Raw genomic sequence first — 9,994 nt, 5'->3', positions numbered from 1 at the left:
CTCCCTGTTGTGGCCTCTCCCGTTGCGGAGCAACAGGCTCCGGACACGCAGGCTCAGCGGCCGTGGCTCACGGCCCCAGCCGCTCGGCGGCATGTGGGATCCTCCCGGACCGGGGCGCGAACCCCGCGTCCCCTGCGTCGGTAGGCGGACTCTCAACCACTTGCGCCACCAGGGAAGCCCCCACCTCATATTTTTTGAAGTGAAGGAAAATAGAAGCTTCTTGAAATCTACCACCTTTTCTGTCCTTGTTGTTTACATTTACTTTTTTGAACATAATTTCAAACTTACAGAGAGGTTGCAAGAACCAGAAGAGCGTATGGAAGACCCACATACTCTATTCAGATTCACCCATTGCTAACATTTCACCCTACACCCAAATGTGTAGGTTTTTTTATTCAGCAAACATTTATTTTTAAGTGTGAAGTGTACCACGTATGTGCTGACTGTATGAATAGTCTGAGTTTGGTTCTCTTAAATGCAGACTCAGCATCCCACTGAAAGAATTAAAATGAAAAACACCCGCTAATCTCAGAACCCAGGCTAAGGAAAAGAACTCGAATCTTGGAAACTGATGGTATTTCCTTACTAATATCCCCACCTTAAGGCACAACTCTCACAGATAAACAGCCACACCCTGAATTTTGACTAAATCATTCCTTATCTCCTCTTCATAGTTTTACAAACTGAAATTCTGTTCTTTTTAAAAAAAGCTTGTTTCATTTTGCTTAGGTTTGAACTTCATGTAAATGGAATCCTATTGTATGTACTTTTCTGTGTAATTGTCTTTTTTTTTTTTTTTTTTTTTTTAAAGCCCAAAGAAAAGGATTCAAACTCATGGCCCGAAGCCTGGATAAGACCTACAGGCACATTTTCTTTAGCCTTCAGAATGTTTACTAAGGTATTTATTCACAACCAAGTGGGGATCTAAAATACTTGGGGAAAAAATTCCAGAGTTCCAAAAAGCAAAACTTGAATTTGCCAAGGCAGCCAACTATTTACATAACATTTACATTGTATTTACAACTGTTTACATAACATTCACATTGTGTCAGGTAATATATGTAATCTAGGGATTATTTAAAGTATAGGAGAGGATACGTGTAGGTTATGTGCAAATACTATGTCATTTAAATAAGGGACTTGAGCATCCTTGAGTTTTGGTATCGGCAGCAGGTCCTGGAATGAATTTCTCTCAGATATTGAGGGACAACTGTATTTAACTGAGGTGAAATTTGCGTAACATACAATTAACTATCAACCATTTTTTTTAAAGTCATACATTAAAAAAATTTTTTTTTTACTTTATTTTTATTTTTGGCTGTGTCGGGTCTTAGTTGTGGCACGTGGGAGCTTTCCTTGTGGCACGTGGGCTTCTCTCTAGTTGTGGCGTGCAGGTTTTCTCTCTCTAGTTGTGGCCGGCAGGCTCCAGAGAGCGTGGGCTCTGTACTTTGTGGTAGGCGGGCACTCTAGTTGAGGCATGTGGGCTCGGTAGTTGCGGCATGCAGGCTTAGTTGCCCCGTGGCATGTGGGGTCTTAGTTCCCCGCCCAGGGATCGAACCCGCATCCCCTGCATTGGAAGGTGGATTCTTTACCACTGGACCACCAGGGAAGTCCCAACCATCAACCATTTTTCAGTGAACAATTCAGTGGCATTCAGTACATTCCCAAAGTTGTGCAACCATCGCCTCTACCTAGTTCTAAGTCCCTGTGCCCAGATAATTGGTCAGACGTTATTCTGGGTGTTTCTGGGAGGGTGTTTCTAAGAGAAAATAATGTTTAAATGGACGCACTTTGGGGACTTCCCTGGTGGTCCATTGGTTAAGACCCTGTGCTTCCACTGCAGGGGGTGCGGGTTTGATCCCTATTTGGGAGACTAAGATTCTGCATGCCGAACGGCGTGGCAGGAAAACAAAGCATAACAAAAAAAGGATGCACTTTGTGTTAAGCAGATTGCTTTCTATATGATGGATGGGCCTCATCTAATCAGTTGAAGGACAAAAAAATAGAAGAAAAAGCCCAGCCTCCCCTGGGCAAGAGATAATTCCCCAGCAGACTGCCTTCACCCGGGAACTGCAACATCAACTCTCCCGGGTCCCTAGTCAGCTGGCACAGCCTCTAGAGATCTTGGACCTGCCAGCCTCCATAATCATGTGAGCTGATTCCTTATAATAAATCTTTTTCTGTGTATGTTGCACATCTTATTGGTTCTATTTCCCTGAAGAACCCTGACTAACAGAACACCCTGTGTAGTGCCCTCCTACACTGCACTAGGATTGATCTGTGGGACCCAGAGCATATGGCAGAAGTGATGGTATGTCACTTGCAAGATTCGGTTATACAAGACACTGTGGGTCTCATTTTGGTTGCTTTTTTATTTTCTCTCTCTCTCTCGGACCCTGGGGGAAAACATGTCATGAGCAGCCCCATGGTGAGCCCACAGGCCTGGGGACCAAGGCCTCCTGCTAGCAGCTGTGGGAGTAACTCCTCTGGCTCGCATCAGACCTTTGGATCCCGCATCCCTGACCAAGAAACAGCCTGTATGAAAACTCACGGGTGTCCCTGCACCAGTACCACCCAGCGAAACCCCATGTAAACTGGTACAAACCAGTCTTAGCTTGTGGCTGTATGAAAACAATCTGTAGGCTGCATCTGGGTGAGTTTTTTTTTTTTTTTGCCGTACATGGGCCGCTCACTGTTGTGGCCTCTCCCGTTGCAGAGCACAGGCTACTGACGCACAGGCTCAGCGGCCATGGCTCACGGGCCCAGCCGCTCCGCGGCATGTGGGGTCTTCCCAGACCGGGGCACGAACCCGTGTCCCCTGCATCGGCAGGCGGACTCTCAAACACTGCGCCACCAGGGAAGCCCCTGGCTGAGGTTTTGACCTCTGGTCTTGTTTAGGGAGATTGGCTCCGGGGACAATGGCTCTGAGGGGCACATTCTAGTCCCAGCCTTTCTTGGGTCATGCCTGGCTCCGGGGCACGAACCCGTGTCCCCTGCATCGGCAGGCGGACTCTCAAACACTGCGCCACCAGGGAAGCCCCTGGCTGAGGTTTTGACCTCTGGTCTTGTTTAGGGAGATTGGCTCCGGGGACAATGGCTCTGAGGGGCACATTCTAGTCCCAGCCTTTCTTGGGTCATGCCTGGCTCTGTCTCTGTCACCTCTGCAGTTGTCTTGGGGTTGTGCTTTTGTTTCTGTTGTGTGTACATGTTGTTTGTGTGTGCACATGTGCGAGGTGTTGTGTGTGTAAATTTCTCTGTGCATGCGCATCTCTGTTTCTGTATTTTTCTGTGTGTGTGTGTGTGTGTGTGTTTGTGGTGTACTGTCGTGTTGAAGACTCTCATTATGTTTTTGTGTAGCTGTTTCTCTATGGGTTTCTATTTGTGTCTATGCAATTGTGTCCATCTGTGCTTTGGTGTATCTCTGGGTATTGGTGCCTGTTTACGGGTTTGCATCTAAATGATTTGTGTGATGTCTTTCTGCTTCTTTTTTGCATGTCAATTTTATGCATGGCTTTGTGTTTCTTCACAGAGAGGGATTGGGAGAGAGGAGTTACCCTCTCTCTTGCAGAGAGACTTGGTCAGCCTTGTGGTGAGGAAACAAGAGGAACTGGTCCCAGCCTCGTGAAGGAGTCACGCTTCCTGGCTGTATGTTCTTGGGCAAGTTGCTTCACCTCACTGTGCCTCAGTTTTCTCATCTCTTAAGTAGGGATAATAATGTTACCTACTTTATAGGGTTGTTGGGAGGATTCATGAGTTAATCCATGTAAAGTTTTCAGTAGAAGACCTCTAAATGTTAACTATTGATGATAATAACGCATAGTGCTGATGTGTTTATATAATAAGTATATAATAAGTGTTTAAGCAGTAGCTATTTTAATGTTATATAATAAGTGCTTAAGCAGTAGCTATTTTAATGTTACAATCTCTCATATAATCTCTCTTTCCTCACCTTGTCCTCCGACAGGCACCAGACTGACTTTAGCCACGATCGGACAGAGGCCCCAGTGCTCCATGAAAGTTGAGTGCCAGAGATGTAGAAGGTTGCCTAGCAACAGAGGTGTTAGGGTAGATAGGAGCAAATCCCTCAGTGGTTCCCTAAGAGGAGGAATGTAGGCAGGATTGGACCTATTTGAGGCAAAATAGAAGGAGACTGACAAGGGCCACCCTGAGAGTCAGACTGAGGAATTTCTCAGTCCTGCTCCCAGAGCTTCTGGACATATTCCATGTCTTTCTTTTCTCTTCTGCTTCTCACCTTCTCTTCCTCCTCCTCCTTTTCCTCCTTCCCTCTTCCTCCTCCTTCTTTCTCTTCTTTTACTATTACTATTATTACTGATAATAATAACAGCTGACATTTGTTAAGTGCCTCATCGGTGCCAGACACTGTCCTAAGTGTTCTGCATGAACACACTTAAGCCTCACAACCCTAGGAGATGCTCCTACTACTATTCCATCTAACAGATGAGGAAATAAAAAGAAGCCAGCTGGGATTCTGGGGTGGATATTTCTCCCCGAGAAGAACACAGAAGGCAAGGAGGGATGCTCTTTTACGCTCGAACGTGTTTGTGCCAGGACAAGATGCTTGGAGCTGCCCCAGCTATAATAAGGTCTGGAGGCGACAAGCCAAACCATTAAAGATGTCAGAGTGGTAAAATAGAAAGAGCTCGGTCCTTATTGGCATGCCTCGAGTGTTTGTATAAAACCTTCCTGTTGGGCTTCCCTGGTGGCGCAGTGGTTGAGAGTCCGCCTGCCGATGCAGGGGACACGGGTTCGTGCCCCGGTCCGGGAAGATCCCACATGCCGCGGAGCGGGTAGGCCCGTGAGCCATGGCCACTGAGCCTGCGCGTCCGGAGCCTGTGCTCCGCAACGGGAGAGGCCACAACAGGGAGAGGCCCGCGTACCGCAAAACAAACAAACAAACAAACAAAACCTTCCTGTTGGGCATGATGACTAATTATCTTTCTTGCTTAAGCCAGAGTTAGGTAATCGGTTCCTTGCAACTGAGCTCAGCCTAGCTGATAGAATCACCCTGCCAAGGGACAGAACGTGGTAAGGCACCAAAGCCCATGGGTACAGGTAAAGAGGATGCCTCTGAGAATACTCCTGAATTTGCCACACTTACCTTTTGATAGCTTAGAGTCTTATTAGACGAGAAGAGAGAATCAGGGGAAAGAAAAAAGCTCGAGATGTCTCATTTCAGTACCGGGCACGTGAAGGGGCCGAAGCTGACTGGGGGACCACGGTCTTCTCTAGGGCTCTGTAGCTGGAGGGACCCTATATCTCATCAATTACCTTGGAAGAAGGTAGGCGCTTTGATATCCACTTTATCCCCCCAGGTGCCAGTTTCCTTCCAGCATTCCAGCATTCCTCACCAGACTCTCTTTGTCTCCCTGGAGGAGCCCCGAGATGGTGCCATAAGAGCAAGTGGATATCCTTCCTCTTTATTGCCTGATTGACTGTAGTTGCTCAGGGAACATACTCCCTTTCTCGGCACCTAGAGGAAGGATGGTGGTACCAAGGATCCACACCATCATCTTTAGCAGAGCCTTTAGGTTGGTTCACTCGACCCCAGCCATAACTCTTACCTCCTTTATATTTCATAACTCTTACCTCCTTTATACTTCATAATTTCTCTATTGTAGAAGCTGGAGAGTGGAAGACTTGAAAGATTAGAAATGCAAGGTAAGAAACGGATCAGAAAAGACGCAAGGAAGGGAGGATCAGAACGGCTGGAGGGTGTTGCGAATTTCAGTAGGATAGTGTATAAGCTTCCGACTGCTGCTGTAACAAATAGCCACAAACTGGATGACTTAAAGCATTCTTTAAGTCATTCTGCCCTCCGGAGGGCAGAAGTCCAAAGTGGGTCTCACTGGGCTAAAAGCACAGCGTGGCAGGGCTGTGTTCCTTGCTGGAGGCTCGAGGGGAGAATTCATTCCTTGCCTTTTTCGCTCTTTCGAGAGGCTGCTGCCATTCCTTGGCTCGTGGAAATCTAAAATCTTCTTTTGTTCTCACATCTCCTTCTCTGACTCTGACAGTCCTGCTTCTCTCTTATAAGGACTCTTGTGATGGCTCTGGGCCCTTCTGGATTATCCAGAATAACAGTCTCATCACAGGATTCTTCACCCAGGACTTCCCTGGTGGCGCAGTGGTTAGGAATCTGCCTGCCAGTGCAGGGCACATGGGTTCGAGCCCTGGTCCGGGAAGATCCCACATGCCGCGGAGCAACTAGGCCCTTGTGCCACAACTACTGAGCCTGCGCTCTAGAGCCCGCGAGCCACAACTACCGAAGCCCGCGTGCCTAGAGACCGTGCTCCGCAACAAGAGAAGCCACCGCAATGAGAAGCCCGCGCACCGCAATGAAGAGTAGCCCCGGCTCGCTGCGACTAGAGAAAGCCCACGCGCAGCATCAAAGACCCAACGCAGCCAAAAATAATAAATAAATTAATTAAATTTAAAAAAACAAAAAACAGGGCTTCCCTGGTGGCGCAGTGGTTGGAAGTCCGCCTGCCGATGCAGGGGACGCGGGTTCGTGCCCCGGTCCGGGAAGATCCCACATGCCGCAGAGCGGCTGGGCCCGTGAGCCATGGCCGCTGAGCCTGCGCGTCCGGAGCCTGCGCCCCGCCACGGGAGAGGCCACAACAGTGAGAGGCCCGCGTACGGCAAAAAGAAAAACCTCAGGCAATGTACATCAGATACTGTTATCTCGGTACTTCAGAGAGGAGCTAGAGCAGAGGATATGGGGGAAGCCCTGTCCCGGGAAGCCCCATAGCGTCCTGCTAGGTTACAATAGCTGAGCAAAGACTCGAAGGAAGTGAGAAAGTTATACCTTTATCTGGAGGCAGAACATTTTAGAAAGAAGAAACAGCCAGCTCAAAGACCCAAGGCAGAAATGCATCTTGTGTGTTTGAGGAGTGACCTAGGAAGCCACCGTGGTTGGAGAGGTAGGAGATGAGCCTATAAGAAAAAAAAAAGTGGGGAATGAGGCTTTTAAAGATACTTTTATTCATTCTTAGGACTTCGGGTTGTTCTTCTCTGAGTAAAATAGGGAGCTGTTTTCAGAGTTTGGGGCATGATCTGACTTAGGTTTTAAAATAGGGTTGCCCCAGGAATTCCCTGGCGGTCCAGTGGTTAGGACTCCATGCTTTCACTGCCGAGGGCCCAGGTTCAATCCCTGGTAGGGGAACTGAGACCCTGCAAGCCACTCTCCCTGGCCAAAATAAATAAATAACTTTAAAAAAATAGGGTTGCCTGATTAAATATAGGCTTCCCAGTTAATTTTTAATTAATTAATTGATTAATTAATTTTTGGCTGTGTTGGGTCTTTGTTGCTATGAGCGGGCTTTCTTTTTTAGTTGTGGCGAGCGGGGCTACTCTTCATTGCGGTGCGCGGGCTTCTCATTGTGGTGGCTTCTCTTGTTGCACAGCTCGGGCTCTAGGCGCGTGGGCTTCGGTAGTTGTGGCTCGCGGGCTCTAGAGCGCAGGCTCAGTAGTTGTGGCGCACGGGCTTAGCTGCTCTGCGACATGTGGGATCTTCCCGGACCAGGGCTTGAACCCGTGTCCACTGCATTGGCAGGTGGATTCTTAACCACTGCGCCGCCAGGGAAGACCGACCCCGGTTAATTTTGAATTTCAGGTAAACGGTGAACATGTTTTTAGTATAAATATCGCCCTAAAACTACAAGGGACGTACTCATACCAAAATTTTGTTGTTGTTGATCTGAAATGTAAGTTTAACTGGGCATTCTGGATTTTAATGTGCTAAATCTGGCAATTCTAGTTTTAAAGGATCCCTCTGTCTGCCGTGTTGAGACCACATGGTTGACGTGGTGCAGGAGCCAGAAGCAGGGTCATCGTTTAGGGGTTGATTGTGATAAGCTGGGTGAGGAATTTTGGTGGCTCAGGCTGGGGGATACCTGTGGAGGCTGAGGGCCGCCCCCTCCTCAGCCCTGCCCCTCTTCCTTGCTTTAACAGATGTTGCACAATCTTTGTGAAGAGGAGGGGAAACACTGCAGAATCTGACAACAGCAGCTGTAAAAAATATTCCTTGCCTACTCGTTTTTCACGTGCAAGGAAAAACACTGAAATGCGAGATGTGAAAAGCCACAAGATAAGCCGGGCTTAGGAATTTGCGTGGCTCCCTCATCAGTGTTAATGACTGCGTTTTCCGCGCTGCACTTCTTTTTTCCGCTTAGACAAAACTTCAGATTTCTTATTGTGGCTTGCAAAGTTCTGTGAGGCCTGGCCTCTCTTTTCATGCTAAGTTATTATCATTATTTTTTAAAATTTATTTTATTTTTGGCTACGTTGGGTCTTCATTGCTGCGCGCGGGCTTTTCTCTAGTTGTGGCGAGCGGGGGCTGCTCTTTGTTGAGGTGCGCGGGCTTCTCTTGTTGTGGAGCACGGGCTCTAGGTACACGGGCTGCAGTAGTTGTGGCTCTCAGGCTCTAGAGCGCAGGCTCAGGAGTTGTGGCGCACGGGCTTAGTTGCTCCGTGGCATGTGGGATCTTCCTAGACCAGGGCTGGAACCCGTGTCCCCTGCATTGGCAGGCGGATTCTTAACCACTGCGCCACCAGGGAAGCCCTCGTGCTAAGTTCTGACCAGCCTTCTCTGCTCCAGCCACACTGGCTGAGTGTCCCTTTTTAGAACTAGAACATGCCAAGCTCACTCCTGCCTCAGGGCCTTTTCACTGCCTGTATCTTCTGCCTGAAATGTCATCCCCTTTACATTTCTTACGGCTGGATAATTCACAGCCTTTAATTCTCAGCTGAAACACATTTCCTTCAAAGCGCTCCTTGACTCCTTCCTAAAGGTAAGACCTACCGTCCACACAATTATGTTATATAGCACCACCCTGTTTATATGTAGCATAACACTCATCACAATCTATAAATATTATTTGCTTGTTTGTGCCCATCTTTCCAAGTAGAATATGAGCTCCACGAAGGTGGGGATTCTGATTACTTCCCCCCAAATGCCCGGCACAGCATACATGCTCAATAAATATTTCTTAAATAACTGGATAAATGAAATAGCTCCAGAAATGAGCAGGACTTGCTTAACAGGATTCTGGTGCACCAGTATCCAGTCTCCTGTTTCCCCAACCAGGGTCTGATCCCTACAGATTCAATTCTCATAAAGTGCAATGAAAGCCCCAAAGCTGGGGTTCATCCCAGGGTAGTCACTCAAGGTGCCTTGACTGACCACCTCACTTGGTTAGAAGTTTTGCTCTCCTGCAGATTTGCTTTGCAGTTTTTTTTGTTTTATGTTTTGTTTTGTTTTGTTTTGTTTTTGGCCACACCACGTGACTTGTGGGATCTTAGTTCCCTGACCAGAGATTGAACCTGAGCCCCCTGCGGAGTCCCTGCTTTGGCAGTTTTCAATATTCATATCACCAGCGTGCCCATAACTTCTCCATCTTATTCCGTCTGCTGCAGTGCCTAGGAATTTTCTGGTTAATCCATATGAGTTAGAATTGTTTTTTACCACGTTAATCATTTTAAGGGTACATTTCAGTGGCTTTAAATCCATTCATGTTGTCATCAGTCTCCAGAACTTTTCTCATCTTCCTAAACTGATACTCTGTGTCTACTAAACAATAACTCCCATTCCCCTCTCCCTCTAGCCCCTGGCAACTATTTTCTGTATAAATTTGACTACTCTGGGTACTTGATATAAGTGGAATCATTATACAATACTTGTCTCTCTGTGACTGGCCTCTTTCACTTAGCATAATGCCTTCAAGTTTCATCCATGTTGTAGCATGCATCAGAATTTCCTTCCTTTTTAAGACTGAATAATAGTTCATTGTATGGTGTTATGGACTGAATGGAATCTCCCCAAAAATCATATGTTGAATCCCTAACCTCCAATGTGACTATATTTGGAGATAGGGCCTTTAAGGAGGTAAATAAGATTTAATGAGGTCCTGAGGATGGACCCTAATCCCATAGGACTGGTATCCTTATAAGAAGAGAAACCAGAGACTGATCTCTTTCCC

Source organism: Lipotes vexillifer, unplaced genomic scaffold, assembly GCF_000442215.2.
Source record: "Lipotes vexillifer unplaced genomic scaffold, Lipotes_vexillifer_v1.1 scaffold1060, whole genome shotgun sequence".
NCBI lineage: Eukaryota > Metazoa > Chordata > Mammalia > Artiodactyla > Lipotidae > Lipotes > Lipotes vexillifer.
The sequence above is the reverse complement of the archived record's forward strand: the minus strand, read 5'-3'. Positions refer to the sequence as shown.